We start from the raw sequence: 21,435 nt of genomic DNA, 5'->3' as shown, positions 1-21,435 counted from the left end.
TCCCAGGTCCCGTTGACTTTTAAGGCCGTGAGTAGGTTTCTTTCCTTTTCGGAGGTGCGTTCGCACTGCAGAAAGCCCATAGGAAAGGAGGAGGAGCTGTCAACGGGCATTCTAAGCTGAATGTGCCTGCTCTCGTCAGATCGCGGCCGCCAGCCAGCTTGAGGCCTGGCAAGTACCAGTATGGGTGACCGGCTGGGAATCCCAGGTCCCGTTGACTTTTAAGGCCGTGAGTAGGTTTCTTTCCTTTTCGGAGGTGCGTTCGCACTGCAGAAAGCCCATAGGAAAGGAGGAGGAGCTGTCAACGGGCATTCTAAGCTGAATGTGCCTGCTCTCGTCAGATCGCGGCCGCCAGCCAGCTTGAGGCCTGGCAAGTACCAGTATGGGTGACCGGCTGGGAATCCCAGGTCCCGTTGACTTTTAAGGCCGTGAGTAGGTTTCTTTCCTTTTCGGAGGTGCGTTCGCACTGCAGAAAGCCCATAGGAAAGGAGGAGGAGCTGTCAACGGGCATTCTAAGCTGAATGTGCCTGCTCTCGTCAGATCGCGGCCGCCAGCCAGCTTGAGGCCTGGCAAGTACCAGTATGGGTGACCGTCTGGGAATCCCAGGTCCCGTTGACTTTTAAGGCCGTGAGTAGGTTTCTTTCCTTTTCGGAGGTGCGTTCGCACTGCAGAAAGCCCATAGGAAAGGAGGAGGAGCTGTCAACGGGCATTCTAAGCTGAATGTGCCTGCTCTCGTCAGATCGCGGCCGCCAGCCAGCTTGAGGCCTGGCAAGTACCAGTATGGGTGACCGGCTGGGAATCCCAGGTCCCGTTGACTTTTAAGGCCGTGAGTAGGTTTCTTTCCTTTTCGGAGGTGCGTTCGCACTGCAGAAAGCCCATAGGAAAGGAGGAGGAGCTGTCAACGGGCATTCTAAGCTGAATGTGCCTGCTCTCGTCAGATCGCGGCCGCCAGCCAGCTTGAGGCCTGGCAAGTACCAGTATGGGTGACCGGCTGGGAATCCCAGGTCCCGTTGACTTTTAAGGCCGTGAGTAGGTTTCTTTCCTTTTCGGAGGTGCGTTCGCACTGCAGAAAGCCCATAGGAAAGGAGGAGGAGCTGTCAACGGGCATTCTAAGCTGAATGTGCCTGCTCTCGTCAGATCGCGGCCGCCAGCCAGCTTGAGGCCTGGCAAGTACCAGTATGGGTGACCGGCTGGGAATCCCAGGTCCCGTTGACTTTTAAGGCCGTGAGTAGGTTTCTTTCCTTTTCGGAGGTGCGTTCGCACTGCAGAAAGCCCATAGGAAAGGAGGAGGAGCTGTCAACGGGCATTCTAAGCTGAATGTGCCTGCTCTCGTCAGATCGCGGCCGCCAGCCAGCTTGAGGCCTGGCAAGTACCAGTATGGGGTGACCGGCTGGGAATCCCAGGTCCCGTTGACTTTTAAGGCCGTGAGTAGGTTTCTTTCCTTTTCGGAGGTGCGTTCGCACTGCAGAAAGCCCATAGGAAAGGAGGAGGAGCTGTCAACGGGCATTCTAAGCTGAATGTGCCTGCTCTCGTCAGATCGCGGCCGCCAGCCAGCTTGAGGCCTGGCAAGTACCAGTATGGGTGACCGGCTGGGAATCCCAGGTCCCGTTGACTTTTAAGGCCGTGAGTAGGTTTCTTTCCTTTTCGGAGGTGCGTTCGCACTGCAGAAAGCCCATAGGAAAGGAGGAGGAGCTGTCAACGGGCATTCTAAGCTGAATGTGCCTGCTCTCGTCAGATCACGGCCGCCAGCCAGCTTGAGGCCTGGCAAGTACCAGTATGGGTGACCGGCTGGGAATCCCAGGTCCCGTTGACTTTTAAGGCCGTGAGTAGGTTTCTTTCCTTTTCGGAGGTGCGTTCGCACTGCAGAAAGCCCATAGGAAAGGAGGAGGAGCTGTCAACGGGCATTCTAAGCTGAATGTGCCTGCTCTCGTCAGATCGCGGCCGCCAGCCAGCTTGAGGCCTGGCAAGTACCAGTATGGGTGACCGGCTGGGAATCCCAGGTCCCGTTGACTTTTAAGGCCGTGAGTAGGTTTCTTTCCTTTTCGGAGGTGCGTTCGCACTGCAGAAAGCCCATAGGAAAGGAGGAGGAGCTGTCAACGGGCATTCTAAGCTGAATGTGCCTGCTCTCGTCAGATCGCGGCCGCCAGCCAGCTTGAGGCCTGGCAAGTACCAGTATGGGTGACCGGCTGGGAATCCCAGGTCCCGTTGACTTTTAAGGCCGTGAGTAGGTTTCTTTCCTTTTCGGAGGTGCGTTCGCACTGCAGAAAGCCCATAGGAAAGGAGGAGGAGCTGTCAACGGGCATTCTAAGCTGAATGTGCCTGCTCTCGTCAGATCGCGGCCGCCAGCCAGCTTGAGGCCTGGCAAGTACCAGTATGGGTGACCGGCTGGGAATCCCAGGTCCCGTTGACTTTTAAGGCCGTGAGTAGGTTTCTTTCCTTTTCGGAGGTGCGTTCGCACTGCAGAAAGCCCATAGGAAAGGAGGAGGAGCTGTCAACGGGCATTCTAAGCTGAATGTGCCTGCTCTCGTCAGATCGCGGCCGCCAGCCAGCTTGAGGCCTGGCAAGTACCAGTATGGGTGACCGGCTGGGAATCCCAGGTCCCGTTGACTTTTAAGGCCGTGAGTAGGTTTCTTTCCTTTTCGGAGGTGCGTTCGCACTGCAGAAAGCCCATAGGAAAGGAGGAGGAGCTGTCAACGGGCATTCTAAGCTGAATGTGCCTGCTCTCGTCAGATCGCGGCCGCCAGCCAGCTTGAGGCCTGGCAAGTACCAGTATGGGTGACCGGCTGGGAATCCCAGGTCCCGTTGACTTTTAAGGCCGTGAGTAGGTTTCTTACCCTTTTCGGAGGTGCGTTCGCACTGCAGAATGCCCATAGGAAAGGAGGAGGAGCTGTCAACGGGCGTTCTAAGCTGAATGTGCCTGCTCTCGTCAGATCGCGGCCGCCAGCCAGCTTGAGGCCTGGCAAGTACCAGTATGGGTGACTGGCTGGGAATCCCAGGTCCCGTTGACTTTTAAGGCCGTGAGTAGGTTTCTTTCCTTTTCGGAGGTGCGTTCGCACTGCAGAAAGCCCATAGGAAAGGAGGAGGAGCTGTCAACAGGCATTCTAAGCTGAATGTGCCTGCTCTCGTCAGATCGCGGCCGCCAGCCAGCTTGAGGCCTGGCAAGTACCAGTATGGGTGACCGGCTGGGAATCCCAGGTCCCGTTGACTTTTAAGGCCGTGAGTAGGTTTCTTTCCTTTTCGGAGGTGCGTTCGCACTGCAGAAAGCCCATAGGAAAGGAGGAGGAGCTGTCAACGGGCATTCTAAGCTGAATGTGCCTGCTCTCGTCAGATCGCGGCCGCCAGCCAGCTTGAGGCCTGGCAAGTACCAGTATGGGTGACCGGCTGGGAATCCCAGGTCCTGTTGACTTTTAAGGCCGTGAGTAGGTTTCTTTCCTTTTCGGAGGTGCGTTCGCACTGCAGAAAGCCCATAGGAAAGGAGGAGGAGCTGTCAACGGGCATTCTAAGCTGAATGTGCCTGCTCTCGTCAGATCGCGGCCGCCAGCCAGCTTGAGGCCTGGCAAGTACCAGTATGGGTGACCGGCTGGGAATCCCAGGTCCCGTTGACTTTTAAGGCCGTGAGTAGGTTTCTTACCCTTTCGGAGGTGCGTTCGCACTGCAGAATGCCCATAGGAAAGGAGGAGGAGCTGTCAACGGGCGTTCTAAGCTGAATGTGCCTGCTCTCGTCAGATCGCGGCCGCCAGCCAGCTTGAGGCCTGGCAAGTACCAGTATGGGTGACCGGCTGGGAATCCCAGGTCCCGTTGACTTTTAAGGCCGTGAGTAGGTTTCTTTCCTTTTCGGAGGTGCGTTCGCACTGCAGAAAGCCCATAGGAAAGGAGGAGGAGCTGTCAACAGGCATTCTAAGCTGAATGTGCCTGCTCTCGTCAGATCGCGGCCGCCAGCCAGCTTGAGGCCTGGCAAGTACCAGTATGGGTGACCGGCTGGGAATCCCAGGTCCCGTTGACTTTTAAGGCCGTGAGTAGGTTTCTTTCCTTTTCGGAGGTGCGTTCGCACTGCAGAAAGCCCATAGGAAAGGAGGAGGAGCTGTCAACGGGCATTCTAAGCTGAATGTGCCTGCTCTCGTCAGATCGCGGCCGCCAGCCAGCTTGAGGCCTGGCAAGTACCAGTATGGGTGACCGTCTGGGAATCCCAGGTCCCGTTGACTTTTAAGGCCGTGAGTAGGTTTCTTTCCTTTTCGGAGGTGCGTTCGCACTGCAGAAAGCCCATAGGAAAGGAGGAGGAGCTGTCAACGGGCATTCTAAGCTGAATGTGCCTGCTCTCGTCAGATCGCGGCCGCCAGCCAGCTTGAGGCCTGGCAAGTACCAGTATGGGTGACCGGCTGGGAATCCCAGGTCCCGTTGACTTTTAAGGCCGTGAGTAGGTTTCTTTCCTTTTCGGAGGTGCGTTCGCACTGCAGAAAGCCCATAGGAAAGGAGGAGGAGCTGTCAACGGGCATTCTAAGCTGAATGTGCCTGCTCTCGTCAGATCGCGGCCGCCAGCCAGCTTGAGGCCTGGCAAGTACCAGTATGGGTGACCGGCTGGGAATCCCAGGTCCCGTTGACTTTTAAGGCCGTGAGTAGGTTTCTTTCCTTTTCGGAGGTGCGTTCGCACTGCAGAAAGCCCATAGGAAAGGAGGAGGAGCTGTCAACGGGCATTCTAAGCTGAATGTGCCTGCTCTCGTCAGATCGCGGCCGCCAGCCAGCTTGAGGCCTGGCAAGTACCAGTATGGGTGACCGTCTGGGAATCCCAGGTCCCGTTGACTTTTAAGGCCGTGAGTAGGTTTCTTTCCTTTTCGGAGGTGCGTTCGCACTGCAGAAAGCCCATAGGAAAGGAGGAGGAGCTGTCAACGGGCATTCTAAGCTGAATGTGCCTGCTCTCGTCAGATCGCGGCCGCCAGCCAGCTTGAGGCCTGGCAAGTACCAGTATGGGTGACCGGCTGGGAATCCCAGGTCCCGTTGACTTTTAAGGCCGTGAGTAGGTTTCTTTCCTTTTCGGAGGTGCGTTCGCACTGCAGAAAGCCCATAGGAAAGGAGGAGGAGCTGTCAACGGGCATTCTAAGCTGAATGTGCCTGCTCTCGTCAGATCGCGGCCGCCAGCCAGCTTGAGGCCTGGCAAGTACCAGTATGGGTGACCGGCTGGGAATCCCAGGTCCCGTTGACTTTTAAGGCCGTGAGTAGGTTTCTTTCCTTTTCGGAGGTGCGTTCGCACTGCAGAAAGCCCATAGGAAAGGAGGAGGAGCTGTCAACGGGCATTCTAAGCTGAATGTGCCTGCTCTCGTCAGATCGCGGCCGCCAGCCAGCTTGAGGCCTGGCAAGTACCAGTATGGGTGACCGGCTGGGAATCCCAGGTCCCGTTGACTTTTAAGGCCGTGAGTAGGTTTCTTTCCTTTTCGGAGGTGCGTTCGCACTGCAGAAAGCCCATAGGAAAGGAGGAGGAGCTGTCAACGGGCATTCTAAGCTGAATGTGCCTGCTCTCGTCAGATCGCGGCCGCCAGCCAGCTTGAGGCCTGGCAAGTACCAGTATGGGTGACCGGCTGGGAATCCCAGGTCCCGTTGACTTTTAAGGCCGTGAGTAGGTTTCTTTCCTTTTCGGAGGTGCGTTCGCACTGCAGAAAGCCCATAGGAAAGGAGGAGGAGCTGTCAACGGGCATTCTAAGCTGAATGTGCCTGCTCTCGTCAGATCGCGGCCGCCAGCCAGCTTGAGGCCTGGCAAGTACCAGTATGGGTGACCGGCTGGGAATCCCAGGTCCCGTTGACTTTTAAGGCCGTGAGTAGGTTTCTTTCCTTTTCGGAGGTGCGTTCGCACTGCAGAAAGCCCATAGGAAAGGAGGAGGAGCTGTCAACGGGCATTCTAAGCTGAATGTGCCTGCTCTCGTCAGATCACGGCCGCCAGCCAGCTTGAGGCCTGGCAAGTACCAGTATGGGTGACCGGCTGGGAATCCCAGGTCCCGTTGACTTTTAAGGCCGTGAGTAGGTTTCTTTCCTTTTCGGAGGTGCGTTCGCACTGCAGAAAGCCCATAGGAAAGGAGGAGGAGCTGTCAACGGGCATTCTAAGCTGAATGTGCCTGCTCTCGTCAGATCGCGGCCGCCAGCCAGCTTGAGGCCTGGCAAGTACCAGTATGGGTGACCGGCTGGGAATCCCAGGTTCCGTTGACTTTTAAGGCCGTGAGTAGGTTTCTTTCCTTTTCGGAGGTGCGTTCGCACTGCAGAAAGCCCATAGGAAAGGAGGAGGAGCTGTCAACGGGCATTCTAAGCTGAATGTGCCTGCTCTCGTCAGATCGCGGCCGCCAGCCAGCTTGAGGCCTGGCAAGTACCAGTATGGGTGACCGGCTGGGAATCCCAGGTCCCGTTGACTTTTAAGGCCGTGAGTAGGTTTCTTTCCTTTTCGGAGGTGCGTTCGCACTGCAGAAAGCCCATAGGAAAGGAGGAGGAGCTGTCAACGGGCATTCTAAGCTGAATGTGCCTGCTCTCGTCAGATTGCGGCCGCCAGCCAGCTTGAGGCCTGGCAAGTACCAGTATGGGTGACCGGCTGGGAATCCCAGGTCCCGTTGACTTTTAAGGCCGTGAGTAGGTTTCTTACCCTTTCGGAGGTGCGTTCGCACTGCAGAATGCCCATAGGAAAGGAGGAGGAGCTGTCAACGGGCGTTCTAAGCTGAATGTGCCTGCTCTCGTCAGATCGCGGCCGCCAGCCAGCTTGAGGCCTGGCAAGTACCAGTATGGGTGACCGGCTGGGAATCCCAGGTCCCGTTGACTTTTAAGGCCGTGAGTAGGTTTCTTTCCTTTTCGGAGGTGCGTTCGCACTGCAGAAAGCCCATAGGAAAGGAGGAGGAGCTGTCAACAGGCATTCTAAGCTGAATGTGCCTGCTCTCGTCAGATCGCGGCCGCCAGCCAGCTTGAGGCCTGGCAAGTACCAGTATGGGTGACCGGCTGGGAATCCCAGGTCCCGTTGACTTTTAAGGCCGTGAGTAGGTTTCTTTCCTTTTCGGAGGTGCGTTCGCACTGCAGAAAGCCCATAGGAAAGGAGGAGGAGCTGTCAACGGGCATTCTAAGCTGAATGTGCCTGCTCTCGTCAGATCGCGGCCGCCAGCCAGCTTGAGGCCTGGCAAGTACCAGTATGGGTGACCGGCTGGGAATCCCAGGTCCTGTTGACTTTTAAGGCCGTGAGTAGGTTTCTTTCCTTTTCGGAGGTGCGTTCGCACTGCAGAAAGCCCATAGGAAAGGAGGAGGAGCTGTCAACGGGCATTCTAAGCTGAATGTGCCTGCTCTCGTCAGATCGCGGCCGCCAGCCAGCTTGAGGCCTGGCAAGTACCAGTATGGGTGACCGGCTGGGAATCCCAGGTCCCGTTGACTTTTAAGGCCGTGAGTAGGTTTCTTACCCTTTCGGAGGTGCGTTCGCACTGCAGAATGCCCATAGGAAAGGAGGAGGAGCTGTCAACGGGCGTTCTAAGCTGAATGTGCCTGCTCTCGTCAGATCGCGGCCGCCAGCCAGCTTGAGGCCTGGCAAGTACCAGTATGGGTGACCGGCTGGGAATCCCAGGTCCCGTTGACTTTTAAGGCCGTGAGTAGGTTTCTTTCCTTTTCGGAGGTGCGTTCGCACTGCAGAAAGCCCATAGGAAAGGAGGAGGAGCTGTCAACAGGCATTCTAAGCTGAATGTGCCTGCTCTCGTCAGATCGCGGCCGCCAGCCAGCTTGAGGCCTGGCAAGTACCAGTATGGGTGACCGGCTGGGAATCCCAGGTCCCGTTGACTTTTAAGGCCGTGAGTAGGTTTTTTTCCTTTTCGGAGGTGCGTTCGCACTGCAGAAAGCCCATAGGAAAGGAGGAGGAGCTGTCAACGGGCATTCTAAGCTGAATGTGCCTCCTCTCGTCAGATCGCGGCCGCCAGCCAGCTTGAGGCCTGGCAAGTACCAGTATGGGTGACCGTCTGGGAATCCCAGGTCCCGTTGACTTTTAAGGCCGTGAGTAGGTTTCTTTCCTTTTCGGAGGTGCGTTCGCACTGCAGAAAGCCCATAGGAAAGGAGGAGGAGCTGTCAACGGGCATTCTAAGCTGAATGTGCCTGCTCTCGTCAGATCGCGGCCGCCAGCCAGCTTGAGGCCTGGCAAGTACCAGTATGGGTGACCGGCTGGGAATCCCAGGTCCCGTTGACTTTTAAGGCCGTGAGTAGGTTTCTTTCCTTTTCGGAGGTGCGTTCGCACTGCAGAAAGCCCATAGGAAAGGAGGAGGAGCTGTCAACGGGCATTCTAAGCTGAATGTGCCTGCTCTCGTCAGATCGCGGCCGCCAGCCAGCTTGAGGCCTGGCAAGTACCAGTATGGGTGACCGGCTGGGAATCCCAGGTCCCGTTGACTTTTAAGGCCGTGAGTAGGTTTCTTTCCTTTTCGGAGGTGCGTTCGCACTGCAGAAAGCCCATAGGAAAGGAGGAGGAGCTTTCAACGGGCATTCTAAGCTGAATGTGCCTGCTCTCGTCAGATCGCGGCCGCCAGCCAGCTTGAGGCCTGGCAAGTACCAGTATGGGTGACCGGCTGGGAATCCCAGGTCCCGTTGACTTTTAAGGCCGTGAGTAGGTTTCTTTCCTTTTCGGAGGTGCGTTCGCACTGCAGAAAGCCCATAGGAAAGGAGGAGGAGCTGTCAACGGGCATTCTAAGCTGAATGTGCCTGCTCTCGTCAGATCGCGGCCGCCAGCCAGCTTGAGGCCTGGCAAGTACCAGTATGGGTGACCGGCTGGGAATCCCAGGTCCCGTTGACTTTTAAGGCCGTGAGTAGGTTTCTTTCCTTTTCGGAGGTGCGTTCGCACTGCAGAAAGCCCATAGGAAAGGAGGAGGAGCTGTCAACGGGCATTCTAAGCTGAATGTGCCTGCTCTCGTCAGATCGCGGCCGCCAGCCAGCTTGAGGCCTGGTAAGTACCAGTATGGGTGACCGGCTGGGAATCCCAGGTCCCGTTGACTTTTAAGGCCGTGAGTAGGTTTCTTTCCTTTTCGGAGGTGCGTTCGCACTGCAGAAAGCCCATAGGAAAGGAGGAGGAGCTGTCAACGGGCATTCTAAGCTGAATGTGCCTGCTCTCGTCAGATCGCGGCCGCCAGCCTGCTTGAGGCCTGGCAAGTACCAGTATGGGTGACCGGCTGGGAATCCCAGGTCCCGTTGACTTTTAAGGCCGTGAGTAGGTTTCTTTCCTTTTCGGAGGTGCGTTCGCACTGCAGAAAGCCCATAGGAAAGGAGTAGGAGCTGTCAACGGGCATTCTAAGCTGAATGTGCCTGCTCTCGTCAGATCGCGGCCGCCAGCCAGCTTGAGGCCTGGCAAGTACCAGTATGGGTGACCGGCTGGGAATCCCAGGTCCCGTTGACTTTTAAGGCCGTGAGTAGGTTTCTTTCCTTTTCGGAGGTGCGTTCGCACTGCAGAAAGCCCATAGGAAAGGAGGAGGAGCTGTCAACGGGCATTCTAAGCTGAATGTGCCTGCTCTCGTCAGATCGCGGCCGCCAGCCAGCTTGAGGCCTGGCAAGTACCAGTATGGGTGACCGGCTGGGAATCCCAGGTCCCGTTGACTTTTAAGGCCGTGAGTAGGTTTCTTTCCTTTTCGGAGGTGCGTTCGCACTGCAGAAAGCCCATAGGAAAGGAGGAGGAGCTGTCAACGGGCATTCTAAGCTGAATGTGCCTGCTCTCGTCAGATCGCGGCCGCCAGCCAGCTTGAGGCCTGGCAAGTACCAGTATGGGTGACCGGCTGGGAATCCCAGGTCCCGTTGACTTTTAAGGCCGTGAGTAGGTTTCTTTCCTTTTCGGAGGTGCGTTCGCACTGCAGAAAGCCCATAGGAAAGGAGGAGGAGCTGTCAACGGGCATTCTAAGCTGAATGTGCCTGCTCTCGTCAGATCGCGGCCGCCAGCCAGCTTGAGGCCTGGCAAGTACCAGTATGGGTGACCGGCTGGGAATCCCAGGTCCCGTTGACTTTTAAGGCCGTGAGTAGGTTTCTTTCCGTTTCGGAGGTGCGTTCGCACTGCAGAAAGCCCATAGGAAAGGAGGAGGAGCTGTCAACGGGCATTCTAAGCTGAATGTGCCTGCTCTCGTCAGATCGCGGCCGCCAGCCAGCTTGAGGCCTGGCAAGTACCAGTATGGGTGACCGGCTGGGAATCCCAGGTCCCGTTGACTTTTAAGGCCGTGAGTAGGTTTCTTTCCTTTTCGGAGGTGCGTTCGCACTGCAGAAAGCCCATAGGAAAGGAGGAGGAGCTGTCAACGGGCATTCTAAGCTGAATGTGCCTGCTCTCGTCAGATCGCGGCCGCCAGCCAGCTTGAGGCCTGGCAAGTACCAGTATGGGTGACCGGCTGGGAATCCCAGGTCCCGTTGACTTTTAAGGCCGTGAGTAGGTTTCTTTCCTTTTCGGAGGTGCGTTCGCACTGCAGAAAGCCCATAGGAAAGGAGGAGGAGCTGTCAACGGGCATTCTAAGCTGAATGTGCCTGCTCTCGTCAGATCGCGGCCGCCAGCCAGCTTGAGGCCTGGCAAGTACCAGTATGGGTGACCGGCTGGGAATCCCAGGTCCCGTTGACTTTTAAGGCCGTGAGTAGGTTTCTTTCCGTTTCGGAGGTGCGTTCGCACTGCAGAAAGCCCATAGGAAAGGAGGAGGAGCTGTCAACGGGCATTCTAAGCTGAATGTGCCTGCTCTCGTCAGATCGCGGCCGCCAGCCAGCTTGAGGCCTGGCAAGTACCAGTATGGGTGACCGGCTGGGAATCCCAGGTCCCATTGACTTTTAAGGCCGTGAGTAGGTTTCTTTCCGTTTCGGAGGTGCGTTCGCACTGCAGAAAGCCCATAGGAAAGGAGGAGGAGCTGTCAACGGGCATTCTAAGCTGAATGTGCCTGCTCTCGTCAGATCGCGGCCGCCAGCCAGCTTGAGGCCTGGCAAGTACCAGTATTCGAGACCGGCTGGGAATCCCAGGTCCCGTTGACTTTTAAGGCCGTGAGTAGGTTTCTTTCCTTTTCGGAGGTGCGTTCGCACTGCAGAAAGCCCATAGGAAAGGAGGAGGAGCTGTCAACGGGCATTCTAAGCTGAATGTGCCTGCTCTCCTCGGATCGCGGCCGCCAGCCAGCTTGAGGCCTGGCAAGTACCAGTATGGGTGACCGGCTGGGAATCCCAGGTCCCGTTGACTTTTAAGGCCGTGAGTAGGTTTCTTTCCTTTTCGGAGGTGCGTTCGCACTGCAGAAAGCCCATAGGAAAGGAGGAGGAGCTGTCAACGGGCATTCTAAGCTGAATGTGCCTGCTCTCGTCAGATCGCGGCCGCCAGCCAGCTTGAGGCCTGGCAAGTACCAGTATGGGTGACCGGCTGGGAATCCCAGGTCCCGTTGACTTTTAAGGCCGTGAGTAGGTTTCTTTCCTTTTCGGAGGTGCGTTCGCACTGCAGAAAGCCCATAGGAAAGGAGGAGGAGCTGTCAACGGGCGTTCTAAGCTGAATGTGCCTGCTCTCGTCAGATCGCGGCCGCCAGCCAGCTTGAGGCCTGGCAAGTACCAGTATGGGTGACCGGCTGGGAATCCCAGGTCCCGTTGACTTTTAAGGCCGTGAGTAGGTTTCTTTCCTTTTCGGAGGTGCGTTCGCACTGCAGAAAGCCCATAGGAAAGGAGTAGGAGCTGTCAACGGGCATTCTAAGCTGAATGTGCCTGCTCTCGTCAGATCGCGGCCGCCAGCCAGCTTGAGGCCTGGCAAGTACCAGTATGGGTGACCGGCTGGGAATCCCAGGTCCCGTTGACTTTTAAGGCCGTGAGTAGGTTTCTTTCCTTTTCGGAGGTGCGTTCGCACTGCAGAAAGCCCATAGGAAAGGAGGAGGAGCTGTCAACGGGCATTCTAAGCTGAATGTGCCTGCTCTCGTCAGATCGCGGCCGCCAGCCAGCTTGAGGCCTGGCAAGTACCAGTATGGGTGACCGGCTGGGAATCCCAGGTCCCGTTGACTTTTAAGGCCGTGAGTAGGTTTCTTTCCTTTTCGGAGGTGCGTTCGCACTGCAGAAAGCCCATAGGAAAGGAGGAGGAGCTGTCAACGGGCATTCTAAGCTGAATGTGCCTGCTCTCGTCAGATCGCGGCCGCCAGCCAGCTTGAGGCCTGGCAAGTACCAGTATGGGTGACCGGCTGGGAATCCCAGGTCCCGTTGACTTTTAAGGCCGTGAGTAGGTTTCTTTCCTTTTCGGAGGTGCGTTCGCACTGCAGAAAGCCCATAGGAAAGGAGGAGGAGCTGTCAACGGGCATTCTAAGCTGAATGTGCCTGCTCTCGTCAGATCGCGGCCGCCAGCCAGCTTGAGGCCTGGCAAGTACCAGTATGGGTGACCGGCTGGGAATCCCAGGTCCTGTTGACTTTTAAGGCCGTGAGTAGGTTTCTTTCCTTTTCGGAGGTGCGTTCGCACTGCAGAAAGCCCATAGGAAAGGAGGAGGAGCTGTCAACGGGCATTCTAAGCTGAATGTGCCTGCTCTCGTCAGATCGCGGCCGCCAGCCAGCTTGAGGCCTGGCAAGTACCAGTATGGGTGACCGGCTGGGAATCCCAGGTCCCGTTGACTTTTAAGGCCGTGAGTAGGTTTCTTTCCTTTTCGGAGGTGCGTTCGCACTGCAGAAAGCCCATAGGAAAGGAGGAGGAGCTGTCAACGGGCGTTCTAAGCTGAATGTGCCTGCTCTCGTCAGATCGCGGCCGCCAGCCAGCTTGAGGCCTGGCAAGTACCAGTATGGGTGACCGGCTGGGAATCCCAGGTCCCGTTGACTTTTAAGGCCGTGAGTAGGTTTCTTTCCTTTTCGGAGGTGCGTTCGCACTGCAGAAAGCCCATAGGAAAGGAGGAGGAGCTGTCAACGGGCATTCTAAGCTGAATGTGCCTGCTCTCGTCAGATCGCGGCCGCCAGCCAGCTTGAGGCCTGGCAAGTACCAGTATGGGTGACCGGCTGGGAATCCCAGGTCCCGTTGACTTTTAAGGCCGTGAGTAGGTTTCTTTCCTTTTCGGAGGTGCGTTCGCACTGCAGAAAGCCCATAGGAAAGGAGGAGGAGCTGTCAACAGGCATTCTAAGCTGAATGTGCCTGCTCTCGTCAGATCGCGGCCGCCAGCCAGCTTGAGGCCTGGCAAGTACCAGTATGGGTGACCGGCTGGGAATCCCAGGTCCCGTTGACTTTTAAGGCCGTGAGTAGGTTTCTTTCCGTTTCGGAGGTGCGTTCGCACTGCAGAAAGCCCATAGGAAAGGAGGAGGAGCTGTCAACGGGCATTCTAAGCTGAATGTGCCTGCTCTCGTCAGATCGCGGCCGCCAGCCAGCTTGAGGCCTGGCAAGTACCAGTATGGGTGACCGGCTGGGAATCCCAGGTCCCATTGACTTTTAAGGCCGTGAGTAGGTTTCTTTCCGTTTCGGAGGTGCGTTCGCACTGCAGAAAGCCCATAGGAAAGGAGGAGGAGCTGTCAACGGGCATTCTAAGCTGAATGTGCCTGCTCTCGTCAGATCGCGGCCACCAGCTTGAGGCCTGGCAAGTACCAGTATGGGTGACCGGCTGGGAATCCCAGGTCCCGTTGACTTTTAAGGCCGTGAGTAGGTTTCTTTCCGTTTCGGAGGTGCGTTCGCACTGCAGAAAGCCCATAGGAAAGGAGGAGGAGCTGTCAACAGGCATTCTAAGCTGAATGTGCCTGCTCTCGTCAGATCGCGGCCGCCAGCCAGCTTGAGGCCTGGCAAGTACCAGTATGGGTGACCGGCTGGGAATCCCAGGTCCCGTTGACTTTTAAGGCCGTGAGTAGGTTTCTTTCCTTTTCGGAGGTGCGTTCGCACTGCAGAAAGCCCATAGGAAAGGAGGAGGAGCTGTCAACGGGCATTCTAAGCTGAATGTGCCTGCTCTCGTCAGATCGCGGCCGCCAGCCAGCTTGAGGCCTGGCAAGTACCAGTATGGGTGACCGGCTGGGAATCCCAGGTCCTGTTGACTTTTAAGGCCGTGAGTAGGTTTCTTTCCTTTTCGGAGGTGCGTTCGCACTGCAGAAAGCCCATAGGAAAGGAGGAGGAGCTGTCAACGGGCATTCTAAGCTGAATGTGCCTGCTCTCCTCGGATCGCGGCCGCCAGCCAGCTTGAGGCCTGGCAAGTACCAGTATGGGTGACCGGCTGGGAATCCCAGGTCCCGTTGACTTTTAAGGCCGTGAGTAGGTTTCTTTCCTTTTCGGAGGTGCGTTCGCACTGCAGAAAGCCCATAGGAAAGGAGGAGGAGCTGTCAACGGGCGTTCTAAGCTGAATGTGCCTGCTCTCGTCAGATCGCGGCCGCCAGCCAGCTTGAGGCCTGGCAAGTACCAGTATGGGTGACCGGCTGGGAATCCCAGGTCCCGTTGACTTTTAAGGCCGTGAGTAGGTTTCTTTCCTTTTCGGAGGTGCGTTCGCACTGCAGAAAGCCCATAGGAAAGGAGGAGGAGCTGTCAACGGGCATTCTAAGCTGAATGTGCCTGCTCTCGTCAGATCGCGGCCGCCAGCCAGCTTGAGGCCTGGCAAGTACCAGTATGGGTGACCGGCTGGGAATCCCAGGTCCCGTTGACTTTTAAGGCCGTGAGTAGGTTTCTTTCCTTTTCGGAGGTGCGTTCGCACTGCAGAAAGCCCATAGGAAAGGAGGAGGAGCTGTCAACAGGCATTCTAAGCTGAATGTGCCTGCTCTCGTCAGATCGCGGCCGCCAGCCAGCTTGAGGCCTGGCAAGTACCAGTATGGGTGACCGGCTGGGAATCCCAGGTCCCGTTGACTTTTAAGGCCGTGAGTAGGTTTCTTTCCGTTTCGGAGGTGCGTTCGCACTGCAGAAAGCCCATAGGAAAGGAGGAGGAGCTGTCAACGGGCATTCTAAGCTGAATGTGCCTGCTCTCGTCAGATCGCGGCCGCCAGCCAGCTTGAGGCCTGGCAAGTACCAGTATGGGTGACCGGCTGGGAATCCCAGGTCCCATTGACTTTTAAGGCCGTGAGTAGGTTTCTTTCCGTTTCGGAGGTGCGTTCGCACTGCAGAAAGCCCATAGGAAAGGAGGAGGAGCTGTCAACGGGCATTCTAAGCTGAATGTGCCTGCTCTCGTCAGATCGCGGCCGCCAGCCAGCTTGAGGCCTGGCAAGTACCAGTATTCGAGACCGGCTGGGAATCCCAGGTCCCGTTGACTTTTAAGGCCGTGAGTAGGTTTCTTTCCTTTTCGGAGGTGCGTTCGCACTGCAGAAAGCCCATAGGAAAGGAGGAGGAGCTGTCAACGGGCATTCTAAGCTGAATGTGCCTGCTCTCCTCGGATCGCGGCCGCCAGCCAGCTTGAGGCCTGGCAAGTACCAGTATGGGTGACCGGCTGGGAATCCCAGGTCCCGTTGACTTTTAAGGCCGTGAGTAGGTTTCTTTCCTTTTCGGAGGTGCGTTCGCACTGCAGAAAGCCCATAGGAAAGGAGGAGGAGCTGTCAACGGGAATTCTAAGCTGAATGTGCCTGCTCTCGTCAGATCGCGGCCGCCAGCCAGCTTGAGGCCTGGCAAGTACCAGTATGGGTGACCGGCTGGGAATCCCAGGTCCCGTTGACTTTTAAGGCCGTGAGTAGGTTTCTTTCCGTTTCGGAGGTGCGTTCGCACTGCAGAAAGCCCATAGGAAAGGAGGAGGAGCTGTCAACGGGCATTCTAAGCTGAATGTGCCTGCTCTCGTCAGATCGCGGCCGCCAGCCAGCTTGAGGCCTGGCAAGTACCAGTATGGGTGACCGGCTGGGAATCCCAGGTCCCATTGACTTTTAAGGCCGTGAGTAGGTTTCTTTCCGTTTCGGAGGTGCGTTCGCACTGCAGAAAGCCCATAGGAAAGGAGGAGGAGCTGTCAACGGGCATTCTAAGCTGAATGTGCCTGCTCTCGTCAGATCGCGGCCGCCAGCTTGAGGCCTGGCAAGTACCAGTATGGGTGACCGGCTGGGAATCCCAGGTCCCGTTGACTTTTAAGGCCGTGAGTAGGTTTCTTTCCGTTTCGGAGGTGCGTTCGCACTGCAGAAAGCCCATAGGAAAGGAGGAGGAGCTGTCAACGGGCATTCTAAGCTGAATGTGCCTGCTCTCGTCAGATCGCGGCCGCCAGCCAGCTTGAGGCCTGGCAAGTACCAGTATGGGTGACCGGCTGGGAATCCCAGGTCCCGTTGACTTTTAAGGCCGTGAGTAGGTTTCTTTCCGTTTCGGAGGTGCGTTCGCACTGCAGAAAGCCCATAGGAAAGGAGGAGGAGCTGTCAACAGGCATTCTAAGCTGAATGTGCCTGCTCTCGTCAGATCGCGGCCGCCAGCCAGCTTGAGGCCTGGCAAGTACCAGTATGGGTGACCGGCTGGGAATCCCAGGTCCCGTTGACTTTTAAGGCCGTGAGTAGGTTTCTTTCCTTTTCGGAGGTGCGTTCGCACTGCAGAAAGCCCATAGGAAAGGAGGAGGAGCTGTCAACGGGCATTCTAAGCTGAATGTGCCTGCTCTCGTCAGATCGCGGCCGCCAGCCAGCTTGAGGCCTGGCAAGTACCAGTATGGGTGACCGGCTGGGAATCCCAGGTCCCGTTGACTTTTAAGGCCGTGAGTAGGTTTCTTTCCTTTTCGGAGGTGCGTTCGCACTGCAGAAAGCCCATAGGAAAGGAGGAGGAGCTGTCAACGGGCATTCTAAGCTGAATGTGCCTGCTCTCGTCAGATCGCGGCCGCCAGCCAGCTTGAGGCCTGGCAAGTACCAGTATGGGTGACCGGCTGGGAATCCCAGGTCCTGTTGACTTTTAAGGCCGTGAGTAGGTTTCTTTCCTTTTCGGAGGTGCGTTCGCACTGCAGAAAGCCCATAGGAAAGGAGGAGGAGCTGTCAACGGGCATTCTAAGCTGAATGTGCCTGCTCTCCTCGGATCGCGGCCGCCAGCCAGCTTGAGGCCTGGCAAGTACCAGTATGGGTGACCGGCTGGGAATCCCAGGTCCCGTTGACTTTTAAGGCCGTGAGTAGGTTTCTTTCCTTTTCGGAGGTGCGTTCGCACTGCAGAAAGCCCATAGGAAAGGAGGAGGAGCTGTCAACAGGCATTCTAAGCTGAATGTGCCTGCTCTCGTCAGATCGCGGCCGCCAGCCAGCTTGAGGCCTGGCAAGTACCAGTATGGGTGACCGGCTGGGAATCCCAGGTCCCGTTGACTTTTAAGGCCGTGAGTAGGTTTCTTTCCGTTTCGGAGGTGCGTTCGCACTGCAGAAAGCCCATAGGAAAGGAGGAGGAGCTGTCAACGGGCATTCTAAGCTGAATGTGCCTGCTCTCGTCAGATCGCGGCCGCCAGCCAGCTTGAGGCCTGGCAAGTACCAGTATGGGTGACCGGCTGGGAATCCCAGGTCCCATTGACTTTTAAGGCCGTGAGTAGGTTTCTTTCCGTTTCGGAGGTGCGTTCGCACTGCAGAAAGCCCATAGGAAAGGAGGAGGAGCTGTCAACGGGCATTCTAAGCTGAATGTGCCTGCTCTCGTCAGATCGCGGCCGCCAGCCAGCTTGAGGCCTGGCAAGTACCAGTATTCGAGACCGGCTGGGAATCCCAGGTCCCGTTGACTTTTAAGGCCGTGAGTAGGTTTCTTTCCTTTTCGGAGGTGCGTTCGCACTGCAGAAAGCCCATAGGAAAGGAGGAGGAGCTGTCAACGGGCATTCTAAGCTGAATGTGCCTGCTCTCCTCGGATCGCGGCCGCCAGCCAGCTTGAGGCCTGGCAAGTACCAGTATGGGTGACCGGCTGGGAATCCCAGGTCCCGTTGACTTTTAAGGCCGTGAGTAGGTTTCTTTCCTTTTCGGAGGTGCGTTCGCACTGCAGAAAGCCCATAGGAAAGGAGGAGGAGCTGTCAACGGGAATTCTAAGCTGAATGTGCCTGCTCTCGTCAGATCGCGGCCGCCAGCCAGCTTGAGGCCTGGCAAGTACCAGTATGGGTGACCGGCTGGGAATCCCAGGTCCCGTTGACTTTTAAGGCCGTGAGTAGGTTTCTTTCCGTTTCGGAGGTGCGTTCGCACTGCAGAAAGCCCATAGGAAAGGAGGAGGAGCTGTCAACGGGCATTCTAAGCTGAATGTGCCTGCTCTCGTCAGATCGCGGCCGCCAGCCAGCTTGAGGCCTGGCAAGTACCAGTATGGGTGACCGGCTGGGAATCCCAGGTCCCATTGACTTTTAAGGCCGTGAGTAGGTTTCTTTCCGTTTCGGAGGTGCGTTCGCACTGCAGAAAGCCCATAGGAAAGGAGGAGGAGCTGTCAACGGGCATTCTAAGCTGAATGTGCCTGCTCTCGTCAGATCGCGGCCGCCAGCTTGAGGCCTGGCAAGTACCAGTATGGGTGACCGGCTGGGAATCCCAGGTCCCGTTGACTTTTAAGGCCGTGAGTAGGTTTCTTTCCGTTTCGGAGGTGCGTTCGCACTGCAGAAAGCCCATAGGAAAGGAGGAGGAGCTGTCAACAGGCATTCTAAGCTGAATGTGCCTGCTCTCGTCAGATCGCGGCCGCCAGCCAGCTTGAGGCCTGGCAAGTACCAGTATGGGTGACCGGCTGGGAATCCCAGGTCCCGTTGACTTTTAAGGCCGTGAGTAGGTTTCTTTCCTTTTCGGAGGTGCGTTCGCACTGCAGAAAGCCCATAGGAAAGGAGGAGGAGCTGTCAACGGGCATTCTAAGCTGAATGTGCCTGCTCTCGTCAGATCGCGGCCGCCAGCCAGCTTGAGGCCTGGCAAGTACCAGTATGGGTGACCGGCTGGGAATCCCAGGTCCTGTTGACTTTTAAGGCCGTGAGTAGGTTTCTTTCCTTTTCGGAGGTGCGTTCGCACTGCAGAAAGCCCATAGGAAAGGAGGAGGAGCTGTCAACGGGCATTCTAAGCTGAATGTGCCTGCTCTCCTCGGATCGCGGCCGCCAGCCAGCTTGAGGCCTGGCAAGTACCAGTATGGGTGACCGGCTGGGAATCCCAGGTCCCGTTGACTTTTAAGGCCGTGAGTAGGTTTCTTTCCTTTTCGGAGGTGCGTTCGCACTGCAGAAAGCCCATAGGAAAGGAGGAGGAGCTGTCAACGGGCGTTCTAAGCTGAATGTGCCTGCTCTCGTCAGATCGCGGCCGCCAGCCAGCTTGAGGCCTGGCAAGTACCAGTATGGGTGACCGGCTGGGAATCCCAGGTCCCGTTGACTTTTAAGGCCGTGAGTAGGTTTCTTTCCTTTTCGGAGGTGCGTTCGCACTGCAGAAAGCCCATAGGAAAGGAGGAGGAGCTGTCAACGGGCATTCTAAGCTGAATGTGCCTGCTCTCGTCAGATCGCGGCCGCCAGCCAGCTTGAGGCCTGGCAAGTACCAGTATGGGTGACCGGCTGGGAATCCCAGGTCCCGTTGACTTTTAAGGCCGTGAGTAGGTTTCTTTCCTTTTCGGAGGTGCGTTCGCACTGCAGAAAGCCCATAGGAAAGGAGGAGGAGCTGTCAACAGGCATTCTAAGCTGAATGTGCCTGCTCTCGTCAGATCGCGGCCGCCAGCCAGCTTGAGGCCTGGCAAGTACCAGTATGGGTGACCGGCTGGGAATCCCAGGTCCCGTTGACTTTTAAGGCCGTGAGTAGGTTTCTTTCCTTTTCGGAGGTGCGTTCGCACTGCAGAAAGCCCATAGGAAAGGAGGAGGAGCTGTCAACGGGCATTCTAAGCTGAATGTGCCTGCTCTCGTCAGATCGCGGCCGCCAGCCAGCTTGAGGCCTGGCAAGTACCAGTATGGGTGACCGGCTGGGAATCCCAGGTCCCATTGACTTTTAAGGCCGTGAGTAGGTTTCTTTCCGTTTCGGAGGTGCGTTCGCACTGCAGAAAGCCCATAGGAAAGGAGGAGGAGCTGTCAACGGGCATTCTAAGCTGAATGTGCCTGCTCTCGTCAGATCGCGGCCGCCAGCTTGAGGCCTGGCAAGTACCAGTATGGGTGACCGGCTGGGAATCCCAGGTCCCGTTGACTTTTAAGGCCGTGAGTAGGTTTCTTTCCGTTTCGGAGGTGCGTTCGCACTGCAGAAAGCCCATAGGAAAGGAGGAGGAGCTGTCAACGGGCATTCTAAGCTGAATGTGCCTGCTCTCGTCAGATCGCGGCCGCCAGCCAGCTTGAGGCCTGGCAAGTACCAGTATGGGTGACCGGCTGGGAATCCCAGGTCCCGTTGACTTTTAAGGCCGTGAGTAGGTTTCTTTCCGTTTCGGAGGTGCGTTCGCACTGCAGAAAGCCCATAGGAAAGGAGGAGGAGCTGTCAACAGGCATTCTAAGCTGAATGTGCCTGCTCTCGTCAGATCGCGGCCGCCAGCCAGCTTGAGGCCTGGCAAGTACCAGTATGGGTGACCGGCTGGGAATCCCAGGTCCCGTTGACTTTTAAGGCCGTGAGTAGGTTTCTTTCCTTTTCGGAGGTGCGTTCGCACTGCAGAAAGCCCATAGGAAAGGAGGAGGAGCTGTCAACGGGCATTCTAAGCTGAATGTGCCTGCTCTCGTCAGATCGCGGCCGCCAGCCAGCTTGAGGCCTGGCAAGTACCAGTATGGGTGACCGGCTGGGAATCCCAGGTCCCGTTGACTTTTAAGGCCGTGAGTAGGTTTCTTTCCTTTTCGGAGGTGCGTTCGCACTGCAGAAAGCCCATAGGAAAGGAGGAGGAGCTGTCAACGGGCATTCTAAGCTGAATGTGCCTGCTCTCGTCAGATCGCGGCCGCCAGCCAGCTTGAGGCCTGGCAAGTACCAGTATGGGTGACCGGCTGGGAATCCCAGGTCCTGTTGACTTTTAAGGCCGTGAGTAGGTTTCTTTCCTTTTCGGAGGTGCGTTCGCACTGCAGAAAGCCCATAGGAAAGGAGGAGGAGCTGTCAACGGGCATTCTAAGCTGAATGTGCCTGCTCTCCTCGGATCGCGGCCGCCAGCCAGCTTGAGGCCTGGCAAGTACCAGTATGGGTGACCGGCTGGGAATCCCAGGTCCCGTTGACTTTTAAGGCCGTGAGTAGGTTTCTTTCCTTTTCGGAGGTGCGTTCGCACTGCAGAAAGCCCATAGGAAAGGAGGAGGAGCTGTCAACAGGCATTCTAAGCTGAATGTGCCTGCTCTCGTCAGATCGCGGCCGCCAGCCAGCTTGAGGCCTGGCAAGTACCAGTATGGGTGACCGGCTGGGAATCCCAGGTCCCGTTGACTTTTAAGGCCGTGAGTAGGTTTCTTTCCGTTTCGGAGGTGCGTTCGCACTGCAGAAAGCCCATAGGAAAGGAGGAGGAGCTGTCAACGGGCATTCTAAGCTGAATGTGCCTGCTCTCGTCAGATCGCGGCCGCCAGCCAGCTTGAGGCCTGGCAAGTACCAGTATGGGTGACCGGCTGGGAATCCCAGGTCCCATTGACTTTTAAGGCCGTGAGTAGGTTTCTTTCCGTTTCGGAGGTGCGTTCGCACTGCAGAAAGCCCATAGGAAAGGAGGAGGAGCTGTCAACGGGCATTCTAAGCTGAATGTGCCTGCTCTCGTCAGATCGCGGCCGCCAGCCA

At 56.7% G+C, this 21,435-nt stretch overlaps 104 pseudogenes; all 104 read left to right on the top strand.

Moving 5' to 3' along the window:
* Window positions 1-98: 98 nt before the first annotated feature.
* LOC136591655 (5S ribosomal RNA) lies at window positions 99-217 on the top strand (annotated as a pseudogene).
* Window positions 218-297: 80 nt separating this feature from the next.
* Window positions 298-416, top strand: LOC136591653 (5S ribosomal RNA; annotated as a pseudogene).
* Window positions 417-496: 80 nt separating this feature from the next.
* LOC136591752 (5S ribosomal RNA) lies at window positions 497-615 on the top strand (annotated as a pseudogene).
* An 80-nt stretch (window positions 616-695) lies between these two features.
* Window positions 696-814, top strand: LOC136591652 (5S ribosomal RNA; annotated as a pseudogene).
* An 80-nt stretch (window positions 815-894) lies between these two features.
* On the top strand, window positions 895-1,013 carry LOC136591651 (5S ribosomal RNA; annotated as a pseudogene).
* Window positions 1,014-1,093: 80 nt separating this feature from the next.
* Window positions 1,094-1,212, top strand: LOC136591650 (5S ribosomal RNA; annotated as a pseudogene).
* Window positions 1,213-1,292: 80 nt separating this feature from the next.
* Window positions 1,293-1,412, top strand: LOC136591881 (5S ribosomal RNA; annotated as a pseudogene).
* Window positions 1,413-1,492: 80 nt separating this feature from the next.
* LOC136591649 (5S ribosomal RNA) lies at window positions 1,493-1,611 on the top strand (annotated as a pseudogene).
* An 80-nt stretch (window positions 1,612-1,691) lies between these two features.
* On the top strand, window positions 1,692-1,810 carry LOC136591788 (5S ribosomal RNA; annotated as a pseudogene).
* Window positions 1,811-1,890: 80 nt separating this feature from the next.
* LOC136591648 (5S ribosomal RNA) lies at window positions 1,891-2,009 on the top strand (annotated as a pseudogene).
* Window positions 2,010-2,089: 80 nt separating this feature from the next.
* On the top strand, window positions 2,090-2,208 carry LOC136591584 (5S ribosomal RNA; annotated as a pseudogene).
* An 80-nt stretch (window positions 2,209-2,288) lies between these two features.
* Window positions 2,289-2,407, top strand: LOC136591647 (5S ribosomal RNA; annotated as a pseudogene).
* An 80-nt stretch (window positions 2,408-2,487) lies between these two features.
* LOC136591646 (5S ribosomal RNA) lies at window positions 2,488-2,606 on the top strand (annotated as a pseudogene).
* An 80-nt stretch (window positions 2,607-2,686) lies between these two features.
* LOC136591645 (5S ribosomal RNA) lies at window positions 2,687-2,805 on the top strand (annotated as a pseudogene).
* Window positions 2,806-2,886: 81 nt separating this feature from the next.
* Window positions 2,887-3,005, top strand: LOC136591871 (5S ribosomal RNA; annotated as a pseudogene).
* An 80-nt stretch (window positions 3,006-3,085) lies between these two features.
* On the top strand, window positions 3,086-3,204 carry LOC136591850 (5S ribosomal RNA; annotated as a pseudogene).
* Window positions 3,205-3,284: 80 nt separating this feature from the next.
* Window positions 3,285-3,403, top strand: LOC136591659 (5S ribosomal RNA; annotated as a pseudogene).
* An 80-nt stretch (window positions 3,404-3,483) lies between these two features.
* On the top strand, window positions 3,484-3,602 carry LOC136591644 (5S ribosomal RNA; annotated as a pseudogene).
* Window positions 3,603-3,682: 80 nt separating this feature from the next.
* Window positions 3,683-3,801, top strand: LOC136591738 (5S ribosomal RNA; annotated as a pseudogene).
* An 80-nt stretch (window positions 3,802-3,881) lies between these two features.
* LOC136591849 (5S ribosomal RNA) lies at window positions 3,882-4,000 on the top strand (annotated as a pseudogene).
* Window positions 4,001-4,080: 80 nt separating this feature from the next.
* On the top strand, window positions 4,081-4,199 carry LOC136591637 (5S ribosomal RNA; annotated as a pseudogene).
* An 80-nt stretch (window positions 4,200-4,279) lies between these two features.
* On the top strand, window positions 4,280-4,398 carry LOC136591642 (5S ribosomal RNA; annotated as a pseudogene).
* An 80-nt stretch (window positions 4,399-4,478) lies between these two features.
* On the top strand, window positions 4,479-4,597 carry LOC136591641 (5S ribosomal RNA; annotated as a pseudogene).
* An 80-nt stretch (window positions 4,598-4,677) lies between these two features.
* On the top strand, window positions 4,678-4,796 carry LOC136591519 (5S ribosomal RNA; annotated as a pseudogene).
* Window positions 4,797-4,876: 80 nt separating this feature from the next.
* LOC136591640 (5S ribosomal RNA) lies at window positions 4,877-4,995 on the top strand (annotated as a pseudogene).
* An 80-nt stretch (window positions 4,996-5,075) lies between these two features.
* LOC136591639 (5S ribosomal RNA) lies at window positions 5,076-5,194 on the top strand (annotated as a pseudogene).
* Window positions 5,195-5,274: 80 nt separating this feature from the next.
* On the top strand, window positions 5,275-5,393 carry LOC136591638 (5S ribosomal RNA; annotated as a pseudogene).
* Window positions 5,394-5,473: 80 nt separating this feature from the next.
* Window positions 5,474-5,592, top strand: LOC136591572 (5S ribosomal RNA; annotated as a pseudogene).
* An 80-nt stretch (window positions 5,593-5,672) lies between these two features.
* Window positions 5,673-5,791, top strand: LOC136591636 (5S ribosomal RNA; annotated as a pseudogene).
* Window positions 5,792-5,871: 80 nt separating this feature from the next.
* Window positions 5,872-5,990, top strand: LOC136591787 (5S ribosomal RNA; annotated as a pseudogene).
* An 80-nt stretch (window positions 5,991-6,070) lies between these two features.
* On the top strand, window positions 6,071-6,189 carry LOC136591682 (5S ribosomal RNA; annotated as a pseudogene).
* Window positions 6,190-6,269: 80 nt separating this feature from the next.
* Window positions 6,270-6,388, top strand: LOC136591635 (5S ribosomal RNA; annotated as a pseudogene).
* An 80-nt stretch (window positions 6,389-6,468) lies between these two features.
* On the top strand, window positions 6,469-6,587 carry LOC136591757 (5S ribosomal RNA; annotated as a pseudogene).
* An 80-nt stretch (window positions 6,588-6,667) lies between these two features.
* On the top strand, window positions 6,668-6,786 carry LOC136591737 (5S ribosomal RNA; annotated as a pseudogene).
* An 80-nt stretch (window positions 6,787-6,866) lies between these two features.
* LOC136591848 (5S ribosomal RNA) lies at window positions 6,867-6,985 on the top strand (annotated as a pseudogene).
* Window positions 6,986-7,065: 80 nt separating this feature from the next.
* On the top strand, window positions 7,066-7,184 carry LOC136591674 (5S ribosomal RNA; annotated as a pseudogene).
* An 80-nt stretch (window positions 7,185-7,264) lies between these two features.
* Window positions 7,265-7,383, top strand: LOC136591634 (5S ribosomal RNA; annotated as a pseudogene).
* An 80-nt stretch (window positions 7,384-7,463) lies between these two features.
* Window positions 7,464-7,582, top strand: LOC136591736 (5S ribosomal RNA; annotated as a pseudogene).
* An 80-nt stretch (window positions 7,583-7,662) lies between these two features.
* LOC136591847 (5S ribosomal RNA) lies at window positions 7,663-7,781 on the top strand (annotated as a pseudogene).
* Window positions 7,782-7,861: 80 nt separating this feature from the next.
* Window positions 7,862-7,980, top strand: LOC136591868 (5S ribosomal RNA; annotated as a pseudogene).
* An 80-nt stretch (window positions 7,981-8,060) lies between these two features.
* Window positions 8,061-8,179, top strand: LOC136591633 (5S ribosomal RNA; annotated as a pseudogene).
* An 80-nt stretch (window positions 8,180-8,259) lies between these two features.
* LOC136591631 (5S ribosomal RNA) lies at window positions 8,260-8,378 on the top strand (annotated as a pseudogene).
* Window positions 8,379-8,458: 80 nt separating this feature from the next.
* On the top strand, window positions 8,459-8,577 carry LOC136591714 (5S ribosomal RNA; annotated as a pseudogene).
* An 80-nt stretch (window positions 8,578-8,657) lies between these two features.
* Window positions 8,658-8,776, top strand: LOC136591629 (5S ribosomal RNA; annotated as a pseudogene).
* Window positions 8,777-8,856: 80 nt separating this feature from the next.
* On the top strand, window positions 8,857-8,975 carry LOC136591869 (5S ribosomal RNA; annotated as a pseudogene).
* An 80-nt stretch (window positions 8,976-9,055) lies between these two features.
* LOC136591739 (5S ribosomal RNA) lies at window positions 9,056-9,174 on the top strand (annotated as a pseudogene).
* An 80-nt stretch (window positions 9,175-9,254) lies between these two features.
* On the top strand, window positions 9,255-9,373 carry LOC136591628 (5S ribosomal RNA; annotated as a pseudogene).
* Window positions 9,374-9,453: 80 nt separating this feature from the next.
* LOC136591627 (5S ribosomal RNA) lies at window positions 9,454-9,572 on the top strand (annotated as a pseudogene).
* Window positions 9,573-9,652: 80 nt separating this feature from the next.
* Window positions 9,653-9,771, top strand: LOC136591626 (5S ribosomal RNA; annotated as a pseudogene).
* Window positions 9,772-9,851: 80 nt separating this feature from the next.
* LOC136591625 (5S ribosomal RNA) lies at window positions 9,852-9,970 on the top strand (annotated as a pseudogene).
* Window positions 9,971-10,050: 80 nt separating this feature from the next.
* On the top strand, window positions 10,051-10,169 carry LOC136591624 (5S ribosomal RNA; annotated as a pseudogene).
* Window positions 10,170-10,249: 80 nt separating this feature from the next.
* LOC136591623 (5S ribosomal RNA) lies at window positions 10,250-10,368 on the top strand (annotated as a pseudogene).
* An 80-nt stretch (window positions 10,369-10,448) lies between these two features.
* On the top strand, window positions 10,449-10,567 carry LOC136591622 (5S ribosomal RNA; annotated as a pseudogene).
* An 80-nt stretch (window positions 10,568-10,647) lies between these two features.
* LOC136591786 (5S ribosomal RNA) lies at window positions 10,648-10,766 on the top strand (annotated as a pseudogene).
* Window positions 10,767-11,045: 279 nt separating this feature from the next.
* On the top strand, window positions 11,046-11,164 carry LOC136591816 (5S ribosomal RNA; annotated as a pseudogene).
* Window positions 11,165-11,244: 80 nt separating this feature from the next.
* LOC136591561 (5S ribosomal RNA) lies at window positions 11,245-11,363 on the top strand (annotated as a pseudogene).
* Window positions 11,364-11,443: 80 nt separating this feature from the next.
* Window positions 11,444-11,562, top strand: LOC136591734 (5S ribosomal RNA; annotated as a pseudogene).
* An 80-nt stretch (window positions 11,563-11,642) lies between these two features.
* Window positions 11,643-11,761, top strand: LOC136591621 (5S ribosomal RNA; annotated as a pseudogene).
* Window positions 11,762-11,841: 80 nt separating this feature from the next.
* On the top strand, window positions 11,842-11,960 carry LOC136591620 (5S ribosomal RNA; annotated as a pseudogene).
* Window positions 11,961-12,040: 80 nt separating this feature from the next.
* On the top strand, window positions 12,041-12,159 carry LOC136591618 (5S ribosomal RNA; annotated as a pseudogene).
* An 80-nt stretch (window positions 12,160-12,239) lies between these two features.
* LOC136591673 (5S ribosomal RNA) lies at window positions 12,240-12,358 on the top strand (annotated as a pseudogene).
* Window positions 12,359-12,438: 80 nt separating this feature from the next.
* On the top strand, window positions 12,439-12,557 carry LOC136591549 (5S ribosomal RNA; annotated as a pseudogene).
* An 80-nt stretch (window positions 12,558-12,637) lies between these two features.
* LOC136591733 (5S ribosomal RNA) lies at window positions 12,638-12,756 on the top strand (annotated as a pseudogene).
* Window positions 12,757-12,836: 80 nt separating this feature from the next.
* Window positions 12,837-12,955, top strand: LOC136591617 (5S ribosomal RNA; annotated as a pseudogene).
* Window positions 12,956-13,035: 80 nt separating this feature from the next.
* Window positions 13,036-13,154, top strand: LOC136591846 (5S ribosomal RNA; annotated as a pseudogene).
* An 80-nt stretch (window positions 13,155-13,234) lies between these two features.
* On the top strand, window positions 13,235-13,353 carry LOC136591785 (5S ribosomal RNA; annotated as a pseudogene).
* An 80-nt stretch (window positions 13,354-13,433) lies between these two features.
* Window positions 13,434-13,548, top strand: LOC136591740 (5S ribosomal RNA; annotated as a pseudogene).
* Window positions 13,549-13,628: 80 nt separating this feature from the next.
* On the top strand, window positions 13,629-13,747 carry LOC136591845 (5S ribosomal RNA; annotated as a pseudogene).
* An 80-nt stretch (window positions 13,748-13,827) lies between these two features.
* LOC136591657 (5S ribosomal RNA) lies at window positions 13,828-13,946 on the top strand (annotated as a pseudogene).
* Window positions 13,947-14,026: 80 nt separating this feature from the next.
* On the top strand, window positions 14,027-14,145 carry LOC136591815 (5S ribosomal RNA; annotated as a pseudogene).
* An 80-nt stretch (window positions 14,146-14,225) lies between these two features.
* LOC136591732 (5S ribosomal RNA) lies at window positions 14,226-14,344 on the top strand (annotated as a pseudogene).
* An 80-nt stretch (window positions 14,345-14,424) lies between these two features.
* On the top strand, window positions 14,425-14,543 carry LOC136591537 (5S ribosomal RNA; annotated as a pseudogene).
* An 80-nt stretch (window positions 14,544-14,623) lies between these two features.
* On the top strand, window positions 14,624-14,742 carry LOC136591844 (5S ribosomal RNA; annotated as a pseudogene).
* Window positions 14,743-14,822: 80 nt separating this feature from the next.
* On the top strand, window positions 14,823-14,941 carry LOC136591784 (5S ribosomal RNA; annotated as a pseudogene).
* Window positions 14,942-15,220: 279 nt separating this feature from the next.
* Window positions 15,221-15,339, top strand: LOC136591814 (5S ribosomal RNA; annotated as a pseudogene).
* An 80-nt stretch (window positions 15,340-15,419) lies between these two features.
* Window positions 15,420-15,538, top strand: LOC136591708 (5S ribosomal RNA; annotated as a pseudogene).
* Window positions 15,539-15,618: 80 nt separating this feature from the next.
* LOC136591783 (5S ribosomal RNA) lies at window positions 15,619-15,737 on the top strand (annotated as a pseudogene).
* An 80-nt stretch (window positions 15,738-15,817) lies between these two features.
* Window positions 15,818-15,932, top strand: LOC136591754 (5S ribosomal RNA; annotated as a pseudogene).
* An 80-nt stretch (window positions 15,933-16,012) lies between these two features.
* Window positions 16,013-16,131, top strand: LOC136591616 (5S ribosomal RNA; annotated as a pseudogene).
* An 80-nt stretch (window positions 16,132-16,211) lies between these two features.
* On the top strand, window positions 16,212-16,330 carry LOC136591843 (5S ribosomal RNA; annotated as a pseudogene).
* Window positions 16,331-16,410: 80 nt separating this feature from the next.
* On the top strand, window positions 16,411-16,529 carry LOC136591615 (5S ribosomal RNA; annotated as a pseudogene).
* An 80-nt stretch (window positions 16,530-16,609) lies between these two features.
* LOC136591672 (5S ribosomal RNA) lies at window positions 16,610-16,728 on the top strand (annotated as a pseudogene).
* Window positions 16,729-16,808: 80 nt separating this feature from the next.
* On the top strand, window positions 16,809-16,927 carry LOC136591813 (5S ribosomal RNA; annotated as a pseudogene).
* Window positions 16,928-17,007: 80 nt separating this feature from the next.
* Window positions 17,008-17,126, top strand: LOC136591842 (5S ribosomal RNA; annotated as a pseudogene).
* Window positions 17,127-17,206: 80 nt separating this feature from the next.
* LOC136591781 (5S ribosomal RNA) lies at window positions 17,207-17,325 on the top strand (annotated as a pseudogene).
* A 279-nt stretch (window positions 17,326-17,604) lies between these two features.
* Window positions 17,605-17,723, top strand: LOC136591812 (5S ribosomal RNA; annotated as a pseudogene).
* Window positions 17,724-17,803: 80 nt separating this feature from the next.
* LOC136591707 (5S ribosomal RNA) lies at window positions 17,804-17,922 on the top strand (annotated as a pseudogene).
* An 80-nt stretch (window positions 17,923-18,002) lies between these two features.
* LOC136591780 (5S ribosomal RNA) lies at window positions 18,003-18,121 on the top strand (annotated as a pseudogene).
* Window positions 18,122-18,201: 80 nt separating this feature from the next.
* Window positions 18,202-18,316, top strand: LOC136591753 (5S ribosomal RNA; annotated as a pseudogene).
* Window positions 18,317-18,396: 80 nt separating this feature from the next.
* LOC136591841 (5S ribosomal RNA) lies at window positions 18,397-18,515 on the top strand (annotated as a pseudogene).
* An 80-nt stretch (window positions 18,516-18,595) lies between these two features.
* LOC136591671 (5S ribosomal RNA) lies at window positions 18,596-18,714 on the top strand (annotated as a pseudogene).
* An 80-nt stretch (window positions 18,715-18,794) lies between these two features.
* LOC136591811 (5S ribosomal RNA) lies at window positions 18,795-18,913 on the top strand (annotated as a pseudogene).
* An 80-nt stretch (window positions 18,914-18,993) lies between these two features.
* LOC136591731 (5S ribosomal RNA) lies at window positions 18,994-19,112 on the top strand (annotated as a pseudogene).
* An 80-nt stretch (window positions 19,113-19,192) lies between these two features.
* On the top strand, window positions 19,193-19,311 carry LOC136591614 (5S ribosomal RNA; annotated as a pseudogene).
* Window positions 19,312-19,391: 80 nt separating this feature from the next.
* On the top strand, window positions 19,392-19,510 carry LOC136591839 (5S ribosomal RNA; annotated as a pseudogene).
* Window positions 19,511-19,590: 80 nt separating this feature from the next.
* Window positions 19,591-19,709, top strand: LOC136591779 (5S ribosomal RNA; annotated as a pseudogene).
* Window positions 19,710-19,789: 80 nt separating this feature from the next.
* LOC136591751 (5S ribosomal RNA) lies at window positions 19,790-19,904 on the top strand (annotated as a pseudogene).
* An 80-nt stretch (window positions 19,905-19,984) lies between these two features.
* LOC136591613 (5S ribosomal RNA) lies at window positions 19,985-20,103 on the top strand (annotated as a pseudogene).
* An 80-nt stretch (window positions 20,104-20,183) lies between these two features.
* LOC136591838 (5S ribosomal RNA) lies at window positions 20,184-20,302 on the top strand (annotated as a pseudogene).
* An 80-nt stretch (window positions 20,303-20,382) lies between these two features.
* Window positions 20,383-20,501, top strand: LOC136591612 (5S ribosomal RNA; annotated as a pseudogene).
* An 80-nt stretch (window positions 20,502-20,581) lies between these two features.
* Window positions 20,582-20,700, top strand: LOC136591670 (5S ribosomal RNA; annotated as a pseudogene).
* Window positions 20,701-20,780: 80 nt separating this feature from the next.
* LOC136591810 (5S ribosomal RNA) lies at window positions 20,781-20,899 on the top strand (annotated as a pseudogene).
* An 80-nt stretch (window positions 20,900-20,979) lies between these two features.
* On the top strand, window positions 20,980-21,098 carry LOC136591837 (5S ribosomal RNA; annotated as a pseudogene).
* An 80-nt stretch (window positions 21,099-21,178) lies between these two features.
* LOC136591778 (5S ribosomal RNA) lies at window positions 21,179-21,297 on the top strand (annotated as a pseudogene).
* Window positions 21,298-21,435: the final 138 nt, after the last annotated feature.

Source organism: Eleutherodactylus coqui, unplaced genomic scaffold (genome assembly GCF_035609145.1).
Source record: "Eleutherodactylus coqui strain aEleCoq1 unplaced genomic scaffold, aEleCoq1.hap1 HAP1_SCAFFOLD_447, whole genome shotgun sequence".
NCBI classification, from domain to species: Eukaryota; Metazoa; Chordata; class Amphibia; order Anura; family Eleutherodactylidae; genus Eleutherodactylus; species Eleutherodactylus coqui.
This window is presented reverse-complemented; position numbering and strand designations above follow the sequence as displayed.